The sequence below is a fragment of the Lithobates pipiens genome, unplaced genomic scaffold (genome assembly GCF_037356315.1).
Source record: "Lithobates pipiens isolate NorthernLeopardFrog02 unplaced genomic scaffold, aLitPip1_a1.2 Scaffold_19, whole genome shotgun sequence".
Classification (NCBI taxonomy): domain Eukaryota; kingdom Metazoa; phylum Chordata; class Amphibia; order Anura; family Ranidae; genus Lithobates; species Lithobates pipiens.
The window spans coordinates 503,296,166-503,316,152 of record NW_027507764.1 but is presented as its reverse complement, the minus strand read 5'-3'; the positions used below and the strand labels follow the sequence as shown (position 1 = coordinate 503,316,152).

The 19,987-nt window shown below is 44.3% G+C and overlaps 1 protein-coding gene across 1 annotated transcript in view; it reads right to left on the bottom strand.

Annotated features, from left to right (window-relative positions):
- LAPTM4B (lysosomal protein transmembrane 4 beta) overlaps positions 1–19,987 on the bottom strand; it is a 233,980-nt gene that overhangs the window by 106,384 nt on the left and 107,609 nt on the right. The gene's annotated exons all lie outside the window — the stretch shown is intronic.

Here is a 19,987-nt window from a genome sequence, read left to right as displayed (position 1 = left end):
GAAACAAGCCACACGTGGCTCAAGGGCCACAGTTTGGGGACCACTGTTATAAAAATGTTTTCTGTGAAGGTGATGTTCTTGACACTTGGTGTCAATATGAGGAATGGTGCCTCATCATTGGTGTCTGTGGAATAGAGTGCAATCATTGGCTTCAGTGGGAAGTAAAGTGTCATATTATTGGTGTCAGTGGGAGCAATTGTGCGAAATCATTGGCGTCGGTGGACGAAACATAGCCTCATTTGTGTCAGTGGGAAGAGGGAAAAATGCCCAGCATTGGTGTTGATGAGAAATGGTGCCCCATCATTGGTTTCAGCCATCATTGGTGTCAGTGGGAGGAACAATGACCCAGCACTGATGTCAGTGGGAGAAATTGTGTCCCATCATTGGTGTCAGTGGGAGGAATAGTTCCCCATCATTGATGTCAGTGGGCACAAGAATGCCCCATCATTGGTGTCAGTGGGCACAAGAATGCCCCATCATTGATGTCAGTGGGCACAAGAATGCCCCATCATTGGTGTCAGTGGGATGCATAGTGCCCCATGGTTGGTGCCATTGGGAGGAATAAGCAATAAGCCACACATGGCTCAAGGGCCACAGTTTGGGGACCACTGTTATAAAAATGATTTCTGAAAGGTGATGTTCTTGACACTTGTAATTTATTGCAAAAAGTAAAATTTTGATGACATCAGAAACATACATAATCCAAACCAGAAAAATCAAACCTCCTCTCTCTCTTTAGTGGTACTCCTATAATCACACTAAGCATCAACTATAATACATTACAAGTGAGTTGTAGTTGTAGATACACTTTACATCATCTGGAGAACTGGACCAAGAACCCACCAATGCTATGTTTATGCATACAGAAGAGCCCTTAGAAAGTACATAATGAGCTTACATATACATGCACTGAACAAACACAGTAATAGAGCACCAGCTTTGAATCCAGAGGCACCTTTCAGTGAACCTGTACTTTGTTCATGCACTCACCTTCTTTTTGCTCCCCAACTGTTCTAATGGTTTGAAAAACAAAGTGACGTACCTGATGCTTTTGGGTATGAGGATGTATGTTACTCCCTTCTCTTCCTCCTGCAATAAAGCTCTGGTGCTTAGCTACTGTCCACACATGCACTCAGCTCTGTCGCATGGGGCAGGTAGAGGCCTCGTGTTATGTGATCTGAAAGTCTTGACCTCCTTAACTTAACTACTTTGTATTTAGGGACCCCATATTCCACACAACTCCACATTAGTGTAACTACAGATCATGGGGCCCCATAGCAAATTTTGATGAAGGCCCCTGGCAACTTTCCTACTGCCATTGCTTTTAACATAACGTAGGTTTAAATCGAGGACATTTTGCGGGAGTGCTGTCAGCATAGTCAGTACACTATTTGGGACCAGAGTTGTGGATAGAAATTGTTAGGGGATGGGTAGGGTATTAACTGTTAACATTATTTTCCAGCTAAAAGCTCTGACCCCAGTAGCTTCCAAGGCTTTTTCAGCATCTCAAAACTCAGGCCTTAGTGTAAATTCATCCCACCCCTTCCACCATCATAGCAATCAAGTGCTTAAATATGTGGGGTAGTAGTCAGGAAAACGAGTTGTAGTAGCAATAATGACAACTTTTACAACATTTTCATATGACAAAATTGTTAGCGTGGAAGTTGTTGCCTCCCTGGATATGTGACATATATCCCAAGAGGCTTCAGGAGCAGAAACATGTCATTCTCACCTAGAATGGTGGAGTAGAGGAAGAGGACACACTGGATCGTAAAGAAAGTGATTAGAACTACTCTGAAGTTGATGGATTTGTGTTATCCTCAAAGATTGTGTATGTTTAAATTGCATTAACAGCTCCCAATAGGGCCACCTTCAACCCCCAGGCCCAATAGAAGCCACAGGGACTCTGATGGCTACTGTCAGGACGCTGTAGCTCCAGGTTCCTTGCACAGTGTCAGTGGGATGCCAGCTGCCGGGATGGTATCTCTGTTCCCACACCCAGCACTAGTAAGAAGAACAGAACTGTCAGACAGAGTCCATCCTCATAGCCAGGGCCGCTGATAGAAATCATGGGGCCCCGTACAGCCTACTTGATGGGGCCCCCTTCAGCTCCACCCTGGCCCCGCCCCTGGTCCCTCCTTCAGCCCCACCCCTGGCCCCACCCATTGCCCCTCCCCAGACCCCGCCTTGAAACAAAGTGTAGGTTTGTCTACAAGTAATATTTGTTTTTCTCCAGCCAGTTATAGGTTTGATTATCCAAAAGAAATACTGTTTTCAGATGAGAACAGACCTCGTTAATATCTATATGTAATACAAACCATTAATGAATAAATAAAATGGTATTTTGAAATTGAATTAGGGATATTAAACAAATGACAAAGGTTGAAAAAAACAACAAGCCAGGTCTCGTTAAAGATAGTTTACTGTAGATAGTTTTCAGGTGTATTGGCAGGGCAGAGGCGGCTCTAGGCTTTGTGGGGCCCTAGGCAAAACTTAGGCATGAGGCCCCACTCACACCCACAATGGGAAAAATAATTCAAGTGATAAATAACTGTATAAGGAGGGTAATTGGACACAGTAAAGGGGGGAGCAGGACACAGCACAGGGGAAGGGTAAGCAGGCACAGTACAGGGGGCAGGAGTGTACAGCACAGGGAGGGAGGGCAAGTGGGCACAGTACAGGGGGCAAGAGGGTATAGTAAAGGGAGGGTAAGTGGGCACAGTACAGTGGAAGGTAAGTGGGCATAGTACAGGGGGAAGGAGGGTACAGTACAGGGGGAGCAGGAAGGCACAGAACAGGGGGGGGGGAGTGGACAGAGTACGGGGGCAGGAGGGAACAGTACAGGGGGAGCAGGAGGGCACGGCACAGGGGGAGGGTAAGTGGGCACAGTACAGGGGGCAGGAGGGTATAGTAAAGGAGGGAGCAGGAGGGCACAGCACAGGGGGAGAGTAAGTGGGCACAGTACAGTGGAAGGTAAGTGGACATAGTACAGGGGGCAGGAGGGTACAGTACAGGGGGAGCAGGAAGGCACAGAACAGGGGAGGTAAGTGGGAACAGTACAGGGGGCAGGAGGGTACAGAACAGGGGGAGCAGGAAGGTACAGCACAGGAGGGAGGGTAAGTGGGCACAGTACAGGGGGTAGTAGGGCACAGCACAAGGGGAGGGTAAGTGGGCACAGTACAGGGGCAGGATGGGGCAGTACAGGGGGAGCAGGAAGGCGCAGCACAGAGGGGAGGGTAAGTGGGCACAGTGCAGGGGGCAGGAGGGCACAGCATAGGGGGAGGGTAAGTGGGCACAGTACAGGGGGTAGGAGGGTACAGTACAGGGGGAGGGTAAGTGGACAATACAGGGGGCAGGAGGGTACAGTACCAGGGGAGCAGGAGGGCACAGAAGATGGGGAGGATAAGTGGGCACAGTACAGAGGTCAGGAGGGCACAGCACAGGGGGAGGGTAAGTGGGCACAGTACAGGGGGCAGGAGGGCACAGCACAGGGGGAGGGTAAGTGGGCACAGTACAGGGGGGAGGAGGGCACAGCACAGGAGGAGGGTAAGTGGGCACAGTACAGGGGGCAGGAGGGTACAGTACAGGGGGAGGGGGAGTGGGCACAGCACAGGAGGGAGGGTAAGTGGTCACAGTACAGGGGGGAGGAGGGCACAGCACAGGGGGAGGGTAAGTGGGCACAGGACCGAGCAGCAGGAGGGTACAGTACATGGGAGGGTAAGTGGGCACAGGACAAAAGAGTAAGTTAAAGGAGGGAGCTGGAGGGCACAGCACAGAGGGAGGATAAGTGGTACAGGGGGAGTGGAAGGAAAGAAAGATACCCATTACATCAGAGTACCCCCCCTAGAGACCCCCCTTATAGCAGCACCCCTTGCCCTCTTTAAGATCCACATCATTTGTATTGCCTTACTGGCATGAATAAGGTACCGTGAGAGCTGAAGATGGGGGGGCGGAGCTGAGAGGTGGAGCGGGGAGAGAGGCACCGAGCGGAGGAACAGACTGGCCTAGCTAAGAATCCTCCTTGAGTGGAGCGCAGTGCCGGAAGTTCGGGACTTGGTCCGACACTGGCTCCATCCCCTGATGGGTCAGCGGGGCAGACAGGAGAAGTGGGCGGAAGGAGGAGGAGCAGCAGCATTAGCAGCTCTCTCTCCTTTCCTGCTTGTGAGGGGAGGATGGAAGTGTCAGCGCTGGCTCTGAGCAGCTGTCCCTGGCTGTGATCCGGAGCTATCAGTGAGCTCCGATCAATCAGTAAACAACCCGCTATCTCTCCATGTAGCAGTGAGCAGAGTCAGCACTGTGTTGATGGCGGGGGGTGCGGACGGTGATCGGTGGAGGACAATATTTTTTTTTTCATAAAAAATTGACTTTGCAGTTCAGGTTGCCCGGGCCCCCCCTGCTGGTCAGGCCCGGTACAGCAGGGCCAGTTGTACTGGCCTATCAGCGGCCCTGCTCATAGCACACACATTAATGAAGTGTAGAGAACTGATTATACATGGATACAATGGCTCTGTTTCCAGCAATTAGTACTGAGTGGTGCAGACAGGGGAAACTGTACAACACACAGTGGTAACCTTTGCAGCTCTCCATGCATAGATCTGTATTATCAGCTCTGGCCCGCTGAGCCAGCACATCTGCCTGGATTGAGGGGATCATATCCCAGCACAGCATCACTGTGGTCCAGACTACCACCAAAAGCAGCAGTGGCCAGTAGAGCAGCCTGGGACTGGTGAATAGAGAATACCCCAACTCTATCTTAGTCATACTGAAGCTGTGCCAGGGAGCAAGAATCCTCTTTCCTATGCTGCATTTGTGAAATCCAGAAACGTTGTCCAGAAACACTTTTTGCGATACGGCACTGCGTTACTTTAATTGACAATTGTCGTGTGACGTTCTACCCAAACAAAATTGATGTCCTTATTTTCCCACAAATAGAGCTTTCTTTTGGTGGTATTTAAACACCCCTGCGGTTTTTATTTTTTGTGCTATAAACAAAAAAAAAAGCTGAAATTGTGAAAAAAACTACATTTTGTACTTTTTGCTATACTAAATATCCCAATTCTATTTTTTTTAAAGCAATTTTTTTTCTCAGTTTAGGCTGATATGTATTCTTCTACAAAGGGGCTGAGGAAGACCCTATCACATTCCTGCACAGGATTGTCCAAGGGACTGGGGAAGACCCTATCATATTCCTGCACAGGATTGTCCAAGAGGCTGAGGAAGACCCTATCATATTCCTGCACAGGATTGTCAAAGGGGCTGAGGAAGACCCTATCATATTCCTGCACAGGATTGTCAAAGGGGCTGAGGAGGACCCTATCATATTCCTGCACATGATTGTCCAAGGGGCTGAGGAAGACCCTATCATATTCCTGCACAGGATTGTCCAAGGAGCTGAGGAAGACCCTATCATATTCCTGCACAGGATTGTCAAAGGGGCTGAGGAAGACCCTATCATATTCCTGCACAGGATTGTCCAAGGGGCTGAGGAAGACCCTATCATATTCCTGCACAGGATTGTCCAAGGGGCTGAGGAAGACCCTATCATATTCCTGCACAGGATTGTCCAAGGGGCTGAGGAAGACCCTATCATATTCCTGCACAGGATTGTCAAAGGGGCTGAGGAGGACTCTATCATATTCCTAAACAGGATTGTCCAAGGGGCTGAGGAAGACCCTATCATATTCCTGCACAGGATTGTCAAAGGGGCTGAGGAGGACCCTATCATATTTCTAAACAGGATTGTCCAAGGGGCTGAGGAAGACCCTATCATATTCCTGCACAGGATTGTCAAAGGGGCTGAGGAAGACCATATCATATTGTCAAAGAGCAGCATTTAAAAGAAGTAGACATGAAGTTTAACCAAATTTTCTGAAGTCTACCAAATGTAAACCCACCACCATCAAATGGATGTTTTAGTATGATGGCCTAACATGGTCCAAGAAAACTTTCCTTGCAAATATTTTCAAAATGCATATAGCACTAATGACATTTTACAACTCTGCACCATCACGACAATTCCTTCATATAGACAGCATATACCCCAAAGATGCCATATATCTTCATTTCTGCCAATGCATCACATACAAAATACTAAGCTTGGGCAGACATCCAAAAGAATACATGTAACCAACCCTTGAAAGGTCACCTTTCCAATCCCTGTTATTAATCCTCTTTCAGATTATAAAACAAGATAAACATCTTCTTGGTTTGGACATTTCTGAGAATTAAGCTATAAATACATTCAGGGTTGAATTTTAAAGAAGGCATTGTAAATTTAATAGGGACAGTAATCAGACTGACTCACCTAATTTATAGAATGCTGGAGCCACCTCAAGAAAGTGATTGTTCTTAGCAATAACAAAGTGCAGATACATTTTACATTCAAAGAAATAGGTTCTTTATTGAGACTTATTGCGCTCTTGGAAATAAAATGAATGTTGCACAATATAACAAACAGGATGTGACTTATATCAGCGTAAATGAAGACTGTGGTACTGGAGAGTACAACATTCAGATAATATTTATGTACAAAAGCAACAGACCAAATTCGAAAATCAGGGCATATGTGTTGCATACAGAGCAAGTCGTTTTTGGAATTTATATATTACAAAATATATCCTCGCTAGGTCCCCAAAAAAATATATAAAATAAACAAATTAAATAAAAAATAGAAAATAAATTATAAAATAAAGCAGCTACTGTGCAATTGTGATACCAATAACAGAAAAGCAGCACTAAATGTCAAAAAACAAACAAACAGAAAATCATAAACAAACATCCACAAGGCCTCATGCTTCACAGGACGTTTTTGCAGCTACTTTTAAGGGTGTTTGGCTTTCTTTTTTTACTGCCTCTATACTCTCATCCATGTTAACCTATGTGTCCATGCACACATAAACTTTTAGAGGAGTTTGGAGGCATAAGTGTTTAGAGGCAGTAAAAAAAAAGGCTGCATGTGCATCCTGAAGCAGAGGCTGTAAAAACACCTAAACACGGCTAAAAACTTGTTACAGCGTTTAGGCGCGTTTGGCGTTTACAGCCATTTTTACATCACAAAATAGCAAGGGGAGTGCTTTTATGGTTAAAAACGCTTAAAAATTATAAAGCCCAAAAATGCATATAAACACTCATAAACGTTATTCAAAAAGCGTGGCTAACAGTGCGTATTTAGCGCTGCTTTTTTATGACAGCAGCGCTGGTCGTTTTTTTAAACGTCCTGTGTGCATGAAGCCTAACAGTCCATATCTGAGCTACGCTTTCAGGTATTCGCACAAAAATGAAGAATACACTTCCATAGGGAAGTACATTTAAAACATTTATTTCAATCCAGTCCCCCAAAAAGTCACTTCTGACGAAACATGTAGAGTGTGGCCTATATGTGATTTCATCACGCACAAAGTGCCGGTCGGAGCCAGTGTTTTCTGTTAGCTATCAGTCTGCTATTATTGTTCGGAGCGCAAATTCCATACCGCAAAGCTATATGATGTATTTGCAATATACTATTGAAAAACCTCTGGATTTAAGTAAAAGGATGTTTCAAAGGTACTTCTCTGTGGAAGTGTATTCTTCTCTGGTGCTAATACTGGAAAGCGGAGGTACGGTGTTTGGTCCTTTGGTGGGAGCCATTGGAGTATTATACAACCAAAGCGCGTTTGACCATTTATAATTTTATGATCCATCTAGTATTATACATCCAAAGCGCGTTTGACCATTTATAATTTTATGGTCCATCTTATCTGGTAAGTGGCTTCTGATAATGGTGTCACATGGTGGTGGAATCCTTTTCAGGTCTGATGTTTGCACATTTAGCCAACAGATGAACTGTGGCCTTCTAATCACAAAAGTGTTTATTTGCACATTCATGTGTGGCTAAGCTTTTTGGAATAGAGGATTTGCTCACATATGGACTGTTATGGATGCTTGTTTATGATTTTATGTTTGTTTTGTTTTGTTTTTTTAAATGTAGCGCTGCTTTTCTGTTATTTTAGCATTTGGAACTGTAGAGACAAAAATTGACACGGTTGAGAGTGGTGGGGTATCAGTGAGGAAGAGATTCCTGGACAGTTTACCACAAAGTGCCGATATGGGTGGGCAATGTTTTGGTGAAGGGAGAACCACCCGAGGGGCCCTTGTACAATCCCTCCAAACCAGGGGTCTCCAAACTTTCTAGTTATGGGCCAGTTTATTGTCCTACAAATTTTAGAGGGGTCAGACTGTGGCCAGTGGGAGAAAAAAAAGTCCTGGTGTCAGTGGGAGTGTCCCCTCATTGGTATTAGTGGATGGAACAGTGACCCATTGTTGGTATCAGTGGGAGGAATAAAGCCCCATCATTGGTGTCAATGGAAGAAATAGTGCCCACCATTGGTGTCAGTGGAAGAAATAGTGCGCCACCATTGGTGTAAGTGGGAGAAATAGTGCCCCACCATTGGTGTCAGTGGGACGCATAGTACCCCATCATTGGTGTTAGTGGGAAAAACTATGCCCCACTGTTGCTGATAGTGGAGGGAATAATGCCCAAAGGGCCGGATAAAAGCAAGCACATTCGGCGCTCCAAACCATACAGTACAGGCAGTTGCACATACATTTGAAACAAGAAGGGAACAGCGCCAACTGTAAACTAATACAATGGTTATGTGCCAGTGCTGCTCCTGAAATTAGTGAGTAACTAATAAAATGTGAAAAAACATCAAAAGGGCACTAACTCTTCAAGCAAGTGAAAATACATACTTGCCAAGATGAATGAATAAATAAATTAATAGATCAATGAATAATAATAATAAGTACTCAAAATTAAGAATGTGAATTTTATATATAATTATATATTAAAATGTGCACAATATAAACTAAAACCAATAAAATATATACTTTTTTAAAGAATAATCATAAAAAAAAAAAAAAAAAGTTCATAATTTCTGTATTTCATCAATCCAAAATATATTCTGTGAGTAAAAAGTGCTTCAGTATTCCAAATAGACAGTGCTCCACCCCAAAGTGAGATATAAATTGCGCTCGCCAGATGAATTCGGCCAGCAAGTGACCAAGCATGGATAATAAAGATGCAAATTCCTTCAATTTATGGGTAAATCTCTACCATATTAAACATCCATCTCTTCTCCTCATTGGATACTCAGATGGATACAGCCAACCAATAACCTAAAGCGTGTGTATATGGGTTAAGCTCTTCAATCAATGGATACGACCTCCACAATAATAAGCTTCTGTCTCCTTTCCCCATTAAAGGCTATGTGTACAATCTAGTAAATGTTCGGCCCATTAGCAGCTCTGTTGTCTGTGGAACCAATCCTGTACCGCTGTCTGACAAGCGGCATACGGTGTGCGTCTCAGCACGCCGCACCATGCTAGTCAGACAGCAGTACGGGATTGAGTATGTCGAAGCTAGATGTATCAAGATAGTACAGAGAGATAACTCATCTCCTAGTGCTTGAAAGGTTCTTGGCCTATTGTTGGACAATACATGCTGTAAGTATATGATCCGCCTAGAGGCCCAGAGGTTTGGATTTGGCAAGGGAGAAAAGTTCAGATAAGTGTTTTTTTAACCAGAGAGGTACTGTATATGGGAATTAATTGTGGGAATGTTCAATTTGGTCATGCAGAGGCAAGCTAAAAGAGAAGTATGTTTTTTTTTGTTTTTTTTTTTAAAGATTCATACTTGCCTAGGTGGATGTAGCATCAGATCCCCGATGCCTCTAACACTGAAAACAGAGCGACCGAACACCGCTGATCGCTCAGTTCTCACAGCTCTCTGCTCTGCCCCCCACCCTCACTGCCTTGCTGAGAGGCTGAGTTGGGTGCCAGTCTAGGCACGGGGGTGGATCCTGACTTCATTGTCGTGATCTTGCCTGAACCGGCTCTGTGACATCAGCCGACAGCAGGCTTCAGCTCGCCGTCTGCTGAAAATGGGTCACAAGAGTGCAGAATGAACTGCACTCCTGTGATCCACAGGAAAAGTACAGCCAAACGAGCTATGACCGTACTTCTTCTTTAAAGAGAATTTTTCATATAGCAGCTGGAATTGGAGGAGTGGGCATACTAAGTACGGTATATTGGGTAAACTAAATTGATCTTTGTGTATCTGATCTGTGATCTTTAAATGTTGACAATTTGTGCATGACCATAGAGTGCACATTTCCTTTTTCTCCATAGGAAAAAGCACCTCATATGTTGTCAGATAAAATTGGAAAAAAAAAAACTGTATTTGGACCCAGAAATACAACACTTTGGTAAGGGATGGGCAGATCTGCCATAGTTTGCCACCACCATCTTCTGCTGGTTGGGTTATATATTAAAGAGGAGATTGAACACCTTTTTTTCCCTCTCTTTAGCACTAGCACAGCTGCGTAAACTGTACATATGGTGTGTATGTCTCAGAAAATGACATATTATTTTAAAATGTTTTCTTCATTAGGTATAAATGCCTGACTCTTAAAACCATGCTCTTTGTCAGCAGAACTGGAGTCAAGAAAAATTTGAACAGCATTAACTTTGGTTAATTAAGCCAAAAATGTGTTTACATGCAGAACAGATAAAGCTGGTCTGCTCTGAATCTAAAGAAAAGCTGAATTGCCACCTTTCCAATGACTCGGTGGCATTAATCAATGTCCCTGCACTTGTAAACAAATCGCTCATCACAAAGCAGAAACACAGCTGTACAGGTATTATTGCTATTGGTTAAAGAACAAGTTTAAGTTGTTTACGTTTATTCTGACATTCTAGCACACTCTGTCCCATTGTAAGTTCCCCTATATAAAAGATGATGACCAGAAAGTAGCACATCTGATCAATCAATGAATAAGCATGAATGATCATGATGATCACTGAAAGTAGATCAGCCTGGAACCTTTGCCATCTGCTGGTCTTTACTCAGTACTACAGCTCAGCTCACCGCTTCGATGTCAGACTTTAAAGAAAGACTACAACCTCAAGCTCATGCCTGACCAACAGCCAGAGGTTTTCCTGGGACAGTTGATATAGGATACCTCCACTTAAAGGTTGCTCAGGTGTGACTTGCAGGATTGCAGCAGTGTGGTGGGTGTTGAAAGAAGACATGTGGAGGACACAGAAAACTTGTGGAAGAAAGTGCTCTGGTCAGATGAGACCACAATTTAACTTTTTGGCCTAAAAGCAAAACACTATGTGTGGCAGAAAACTAACACTGCACATCACTCTAAACACATCATCCCCACTGTGAAACATGGTGGTGGCAGCATCATGTTGAGGATTCTTTTCTTCAGCAGGGACAGGGAAGCTGATCAGAGTTGATGGGAAAATGAATGGAGCCAAATACAGGGCAATCTTAATGCCCACACACACGATCAGACTTTTTGACAACAAACATGCAAATTAGCTGTTTTGGAGCAGCATCCGACCGTGTGTACGCTCCATCGGACAAACTTTTTTGGTTTTCATCTGACTTTTGTTGGCTACAAAAGTACGATGGAGCAAAGTCTGATCGTGTGTACAAACACACATGCTCAGAACCAATGCAAAAGATCAGACAACAATACAAAATTTGACCAAAGGTGGCGGTAAAGAGCAGAAAAACCACATGATTTGGTGAAAGTTGGCTGAAAAAGTCCTGCCGAGTGTATGCAATACAAGTTCTCGACCGACGCCCTTTGTATAAAAGTCCACAGGAAAGTTTGTACAATGTCCGATCGTGTGTATGAGGCTTTGGAATAAAACCTGTTAGAGTCTGCAAAAAACTAGAGACTGGGGTGGAGATTCACCTTCCAGCAGGACAACGACCCTAAACATACAGCCAGTTCTACAATGGAATGGTTTAGATCAAAGCATATGTGTTAGAATGGCCCAGTCAAAGTCCAGACCTAAATTCAATTGAGAATCTGTGGCAAGACTTTAAAATTGCTTTTCACAGATGCTCTCTATCCAATCTGACAGAGCTTGAGCTATTTTGCAAAGAAGAATGGGCAGACATGTCACTCTCTAGATGTGCAAAGCTGGTAGAGACATCCCCAAAAAGACTTGCAGCTGTAATTGCAGTATAAGGTGGCTCTACAAAGTATTGACTTAGGGGGGCGCTATACAAATGCACACCACACTTTTCACATATTTATTTGTAAAAAATGTTGAAAACCATTTATCATTTTTCTTCCACTTCACAATTATGTGCCACTTTATGTTAGTCTATCACATAAAATCCAAATAAAATACATTTATGTTTTTGGTTGTAACATGACAAAATGTGGAAAATTTCAAGGGGTGTGAATATTGTTTCAAGGCACTGTACTTAACAGCGCTGTGCAATAATATTGCACAGAGCAGCCCCTTTACCTCCTCTTCTGGAGTCCCCAACCGCCACTGTCCAATCCTCTTTCCTCCAGATGACCCCTTACCAAACTGTGTGCTATGGGGGCACCCGTGTGGGTGCACTCCCTAGTCAGGCTGTGTGCGTCCATGCCCACTCTTCACAGGATTTGACTGACAACAGAAGGAGCCTATTGCTTCCGCTGCTCTCAAAGTCTCCAGTGAGATCAGGAAGAGGGAGAAGGAGTGCCGCAGCTGGGACCGTGCTGGAATGTAAAAGAGATCAGGTAAGTGATGTTTGGGGGAGGGGCAAGAACAGGTATTGGAAGGTGTTTTTAGCTTATTGCAGAGAATGCATTACGGTAAAAGATTTTTGCTTTTAGAACCACTTCAGGGTTGTGTAATAAAACACTCCAGCACACTGATAACACATACCTCAGACCCTTTGGGTTGAGTTTAGGGATGAGCTTCGTGTTCGAGTCGAACGTACGTTCGACTCGAACATTGGCTGTTGGTCCGTTCGGCGAAATCCGAACTCTTGGTCCGTTCGCGTCAAAATTCGTGTGGATCGCGCACGGCCCACAATGCACTGCGATGGCGCAGTGCATTGCTGGCTCATGATTGGCCAAGCATGCACTGTGACCCCGCATGCTTGGCCAATCGCAGCGCCAGCAGCGAGGAGAGCCATGATTGGCCACAGGCATCCTGCCTGTGGCCAATCATAGCTCAGGCTGTGTAGTGCACGCCCCACACTATATAAGGCCGCCTTTGAGGCGGCCTCGTGTAGTGTGTTAGCATCTGAAGCAGTGGGTGTTCTGTGTACCTTCAACACAGTACACACCGATCGCTTTTGGCTGATTTCCTATCTTGCTGTTGTGTAGTGGTTATTGTCTGTGCCCTGACCGCAGTATACACCACTATATTCACCTCACCTATATAGCTAGTGGTCCATCTTTAATAATAGAGCTTGCAGTCAGTAGTGTTAGGAGATAGTGCGTGCTGTCTGCGTGCTCTGTACCCAGTACATACCGCTATAATCCACCTACATAGCTGTTCTCTATTTGAGCCCAATTGCCATCTGCAGGAGTTATTGGAAGTTGTGTGTGCCTCCAGCACAGCACAGTATACATCTGTATATACCCCTTTATCTCTGCTGTTTTCTGGTTATTGTCTGCGTGCCCTGACCGCAGTATACACCGCGATATTCACGTCACCTATATAGCTAGTGATCTATCTTTAATAATAGAGCTTGCAGTCAGTAGTGTTAGGAGATAGTGCGTGCTGTCTGCGTGCTCTGTACCCAGTACATACCGCTATAATCCACCTACATAGCTGTTCTCTATTTGAGCCCAATTGGGGTTATTTCCTGCAAATTCCTGCAATAAAACAGGGCTAATTCCTGCAATAAAACTAGAGTATATGGCAGAGGTTGCAGTGTGGTGGCACCAGCACCAGTGCCTAAGGCCCAATTTTTCTGCCCCTGTTTAACAGGGGCGTTTAAGTACAATTTTTGATGCAATGCTTTGCAGCAGGGCTAATTCCAGCAAAAAAACTAGAGTATATGGAAGAGGTTGCAGTGTGGTGGCACCAGCAGCAGTGCCTAAGGCCAAATTTTTCTGCCCCTGTTTAACAGGGACATGTAATTACAATTCTTGATATAATATTTCACAGGAGGGCCCCTTCCTGTGCACACCCAGAGTAACGGTGAGGACTTATAGTGTTGTGGCACCAACACCACAACCACCAAAGGTCAGTTTTTCTACCACTGTTCAACAATGGCATGTAATTACAATTCTTGATATAATCGTTCACAGCAGGGCGCTCCAGCGCCCACCAAGAGTCACTTTGAGGGCTTACAATGTTGTGGCAAAACCAACACCTTGTTCCGCCATTTCTGAAGAGCATATAGGGCAGGCCCCTACTTTCAAACATCCAACTTACAAACATCTCCTACTTGCAAACGCAAGGAGACAGCAGCAAGTGAGATGAAAAAAGATGGACGACAAAACAAATTATACAGGGGTGATAACCCTTCCCTATGTTTTCCAAAAAGCTTAAAAATAGTTTTTTTGACTGGAGCTACACTTTAAAAATGTACCAGTTGAAAATTACAAACAGATTCAACTTAACACAACAAACCTACACAGTCCCTGTCTTGTTTGCACCGCCTGTATACTGCTGTTCTGAGTATATAGGGCCTGGGGGCCACACGCATTTCCTTTTTTTAATATGTGTACGGGGTTCCCCTTAATATGCGTACAAGACTCAAATAGGCCGGTAATGGGCAGGGAGGGCTACCCATGCCATTTTTCTCAATGATTTTCAACCATATTGCAGGAACCAGATATAACATTAAAACCGCAAGCAGTTTTAAATGGTGTTATTTCCGTTTAATGTCATTTTGTGCAGGGACTGTTCTAAACACGGGAAACACGTGGCACTTCACAGGCATACTACAGACACCCCCCAGGCACCATATTTAAAGGAATATTTCACTTTTTTTTCACTTTAACCGTCATTAAAATCAGTGCTCCCGCCAAAACGGCCATTTTTAAAACTTTTTTTTGCATTGACCCATGTCCCCTGAGGCAGGAGTCAGGTCCCCAAACCCTTTTTAGGACAATATCTTGCATATTAGCCGTTAAAATTAGCACTTTCCATTTCGAACGTTCGAGTCCCATAGACTTCAATGGGGTTCTAACGTTCGTAACGAACGTGGGGTCCGTTCGAAAGTTCTGGTGCGAACCGAACCGGGGGGTGTTCGGCTCATCCCTAGTTGAGTTGATTCTTTCCAACACCCTCTCCAGGGTCAAGGAAAAATTCTTGCTTTAGTAGCTGAAAGCTCTCATCTTTTCATTGCAACTAATAAAGTGATTGTTAAGCCACTCTTATCTGTATACACCATCAGCACTGTCCCCTATTGTAATACCCCCCTCTGTGTGTGATTTATACAAATAAATGCTGCAAATACCTAATTTCACTGCAGAGATTGCGATCACATGACTGGCCAGTTTTCTCCTTTCCTCCTATAAAAGATGCAATGGGCGGGGCTGAGATTCCTTTGCTGATGCCATTCTGGAGTGGAGGAGGAGAGGGCTGGCTGGTCATGTGATTGCAATCCCAACTCTTAAATTAGGTATTTACAGCATTTATATTTACAAATCATTCACAGAGGGGGACACTGCAATAGGAGGCAGTGCTGATGGTGTTTACAGGTTAGTGTTATGAGAGCAGCAAGAGAGGGGAGGGGCGTCTCACACACACACAGAGAGTTGGGGGGAGGAGGACACAGGAGCAGAGAGGAGAGCAGATAGCAGGCTGCTGATGGCACGTACATTGACCATGGTATCAAGGCTCAGCAGCCATGATACACCATGAACAGTTTACAGAGGGGTGGGGAGAAACTGGCAGGATCAGCCAGGTTTTTTTTAGGTGTTACAGGGGTCCAAATGACACAGGACAAGCACTGTGTCATATAACATGCTTTAAAGGAGCAGGATCCATTTTATTTTATTTTTTGTGTTAACAAACGCTTCGAGGAATAATAAGTTATTTCTGAGGGCCAGTGATTGCAAATGTCAAATTGGACATTCTCTGCCAGTAATCTGAATTCTGCACTAAACCAAAAACCAGGTAAAGTGGTATTAAACCCAAAACCAAAAATGTAACATTTTGCAGCTTACCAATCATTAGAAGTGGTGGCTGCACTTGTTTTCTTTCTTTTTTAGGCTTGTTTTACATATTTTCCCTGGTCATCTGGCCAGTAACAAACCTCCTGCATTATAGTGCCTGCACTCTGGTTGAAGGAGCACAGAGAGCAAATTTGTACAGCAGCATTGTCATTCTGCTGAAGCGAAACTCCAGCAAATACTTTATAATGAGTTAAAGCAAATAGTTTTTATTTCTTTTGGGATAAAGGTTTTACATAAATAATTAAGCACCCCTGTCAGTGTTAAATGGTTTGTCTAATCACTGTAACTGCAAGACAGCTTTTTTAAAAAAAAATAACAGACTTACTGGCTGGATCACCAGATGAAACTAGAAGAAAGAAAGCCTAAAAGAGAAAATGAATACAGCCATCACATCTAAGCCCCTGTACACACGGTCGGAGATTTCCACAACCAAATCCGTCGGATTTTGCCCGTCCGATTATGTCTGTCGGATCTTGTCAGAAACTGTTGCATACACACGGTCGGGCCAAGTTGGCGAAAAATCCGATCTTTCAGAACGTGATGACGTAATTTCGTTACAATGGGACTACATTCAGGCTAGTAGCCAATAGCTTTGATGTAGGAATTTGATCTGAGCATGCGTGGCACTTGGTCCGATGAAAATGCTCTACACATGATCGGATTAGGTCCGTCCGGCCCAGTTGGTCGGGAAATATTTCCAACATGTTGGAAAATTGGGTCGGACGGAGATTCGGATGGAATCAGTCCGATGCATACCACACACAGTCGGATTATCTGATGACACGGTCCGATAAGACTCATTCCGACAGATTCTCCGACCGTGTGTACAAGGGCTAAGAATTGGTAAACTGCAACATAATAAATATTTGCTTTTGAGTTTAAAGGATAAGTTTACCTTTCATAAAATGTTACACCCATATTCCGGATGTAACATGTAACATGTTATGAATGCACCGCCCCCCGCACCTCCCCAATCCCTACTGTGACAGCTAGCGACGGGATATACTCCACCCGCTAGCTGCCACCCGGCTGTTTCGCTCATTCACAGCTCTCTGTGATTGGAAAACTATGAGGTCCAGCAGCCTTTGTGGCTGTTGGCTTGTAGTTTTCATTAAACTACCATGGCACTGGTAGGAGGCCTGCATGGCATCAACGATTTGCAGATTAATGGTGCAGTGCTTTACCAGTTCCAGAAACAAAAAATAGTAAACGCACATTGTTTTACCTGCAGAAAAATTTGCATTTATTATTTTTTCGGAAAAGGTGTCCTTTAACCACTTAAGGACTGCCTCACACCAATGGACGTTGGCAGAATGGCACGGCTGGGCACAAGCACGTACCTGTACGTTGCTTTTTAAGTGCCCAGCCGTGGGTCGGGAGCGCACTGGCCTGGACCTGAGCTCCGTGACCGTGCCCGCGGAACCAGCAGACACGATCGCCGCTGGTGTCCCGCGATCGGGTCACAGAGCAGAAGAACAAGGAGAGGTCTGTGTAAACAAACCTGTCCCTGTGCTTCCCTGTGTGGCTGTCACCGATCGTCTCGTCCCTTTTATAGGGTAGGACGATCAGTGACATCACATGCCAGGCCACGCCCCCTACAATAAAAAAACACATAACGTCATACATAACACCTACACTGCCCCCTAGTGGTTAACTCCTTCACTGCCAGTGTCATTTACACAGGAATCAGTGCATTTAAATAGCACTGATTGCTGTATAAATGACAATGGTTTCAAAAATGTGTCAAAAATGTCCAATGTGTCCACCATAATGTCGCAGTCACAATAAAAATCGCTGATCGCCGCCATTACTAGTAAAAAAAATATATTAATAAAAATGCTATAAAACTATCCCCTATTTTGTAAACGCTATAACTTTTGCGCAAACCAATCAATAATTGCTAATTGGAATTTTTTTTTACCAAAAATATGTAGAAGAATACGTAACGGCCTAAACTGACGGAAAAAAAAAATTTGTAGATTTTTTGGGGATATTTATTAATGTAAAAAGTAAAAAAAATTGCATTTTTTCAAAATTGTCACTCTATTTTTGTTTATAGCACAAAAAATAAAAAGCGCAGAGGTGATCAAATACCATCAAAAGAAAGCTCTATTTGTGGGAAAAAAAAGACGCCAATTTTGTTTGGGAGCCACGTTGCACGACCGCGCAATTGTCAGGTAAAATGACGCAGTGCCGAATCACAAAAAAGGGCTTGGTCCTTTGGCTGCAAATTGGTCCAGGGCTTAAGTGGTTAATACCACTATAAATAATAACTGTGCAGTTACTCTTTCAGTGTTCAGTCAGCAGGCTGGTGTTGGGAAGGTGACAAAGAAGCAAAACATTACCAGCTGCTTATTTAGAATTTTTTTTGGCGGGGGCATAAAACCACAATTTTGGGATGTTGTTTTTGTGAGAATGTTTTTTCAAGTATCACTGTGCAAATAGAGAACCCTGGAACACAACAGAAAGGCTCCCTAGAAGCCCATCAGATGTGTACACAAAGGCTTTTAGCCTCAACGTGATAACTTTCACAAGTTGGATCTAATCATTATGCACAGTGCCTGGGGCATGTTCAGCTCAGAGATTCAAGGTGAACAAAGGATGTCCATAAAAAAAGAAAGAGGCTTTAATTTGTTAAACCTTTCTGATACACTTGCCACCGCAAGGTAAGGTGTAAATAATTCATTTTGGAAATGGTGTATCTGTACAGCCTTTATAAAGCTGACATCGAATATCGAGCGTCTTAAAGGGAAACCTCTAGAGGCTGCCAATGCTGACCTCTCCTAAAAACACCAGTCCTCTGGCTGTAATACTCATCCAAATCCTGATTACCTTTTAAGTCACTGACTTGTAACCAGTATGCACTTTTTAAATTGGTTGTAAACCCTCAAGGTTTCATCCATCCTATGCATGAAAGTGAAAAACCTTGTGCAGTGCAGGAGCCCCCCAGAGCCCCCCTTTCACTTACCTGAACCCGGTCTTTCCAACGATGGAGCCGAGCACACCAGATCCAGCCGGTGTCTCGGGTCCTGATTGGATAGATTGATAGCAGCGCAGCCATTGGCTCCCGCTGCTGTCAATCAAATCTAATGACGTGGGAGCCGGGGGCGGGGACAAGGCCTGCTGCCTGTCATTAGACGCAGGAGCAGGACATGTGAGCGTGCCTGCACGAGTGCCCTGAGAGAGAGCAGCTCTCCAATGGGGCACTCGAGAAGAGGAGGAGCCAGGAGCGCCGCTGAGGGACCCCAGAAGAGTAGGATTAGAGCCACTCTGTGCAAAACCAACTGCACAGAGGAGGTAAGTATGACATGTTTGTTTTTCTCTTTTTTATTTTTTTTAAACAAACCTTTACATATCCTCTAAGTTCTGACTTAAAATGTAAGTTCACCTTTACAGAAAAATCTGCAAGGTGAACTCACACAGGTCCACCTTCTCGCCCCCCGGTCCTACTGACTTGGACACCACAAAATCCTCTATGCAGCTATGCGTCTTCTCCATAGCTGACAGGATGGGCTATGCGGCTTCTGATTGGTCGGCACCGCCCATGTGACAGCGCTGACCAATTAGAATGCTCCAAAACATCCCTCCCGAGGAGGGAGACCTGTGTAAGTTCACTTTACAGAGTTTTCTGTAAAGGTGGACTTACTCTTTAAAGTGGACCTTCAGTCATTTTTTCAACTTTCCATCTATTAAATATTCTGCCCTTGTTGTTTTAACTTTGGATAGTAAAACATTTATTTCTGCCAGTAAATACCTGTGGTGTGTTTTTTTTCTAGATGCACAATAAGTAGAAAGATGTATTGTATGGTCAAGTCGCTAGAAGAAAGCCATTACTACGCAAATGCCACAAAGTATCCCGCTTACAATACTCCAAACAGCACAGAGACAAGCCTCAAACCTTCTGGCACAAAGTCATTTGGAGTGATGAGACCAAAATTGTGCTATTTGGCTACAACCATAAACGCTACATTTGGAGAGGAGTCAACAAGGCCTATGATGAAAGGTGGATC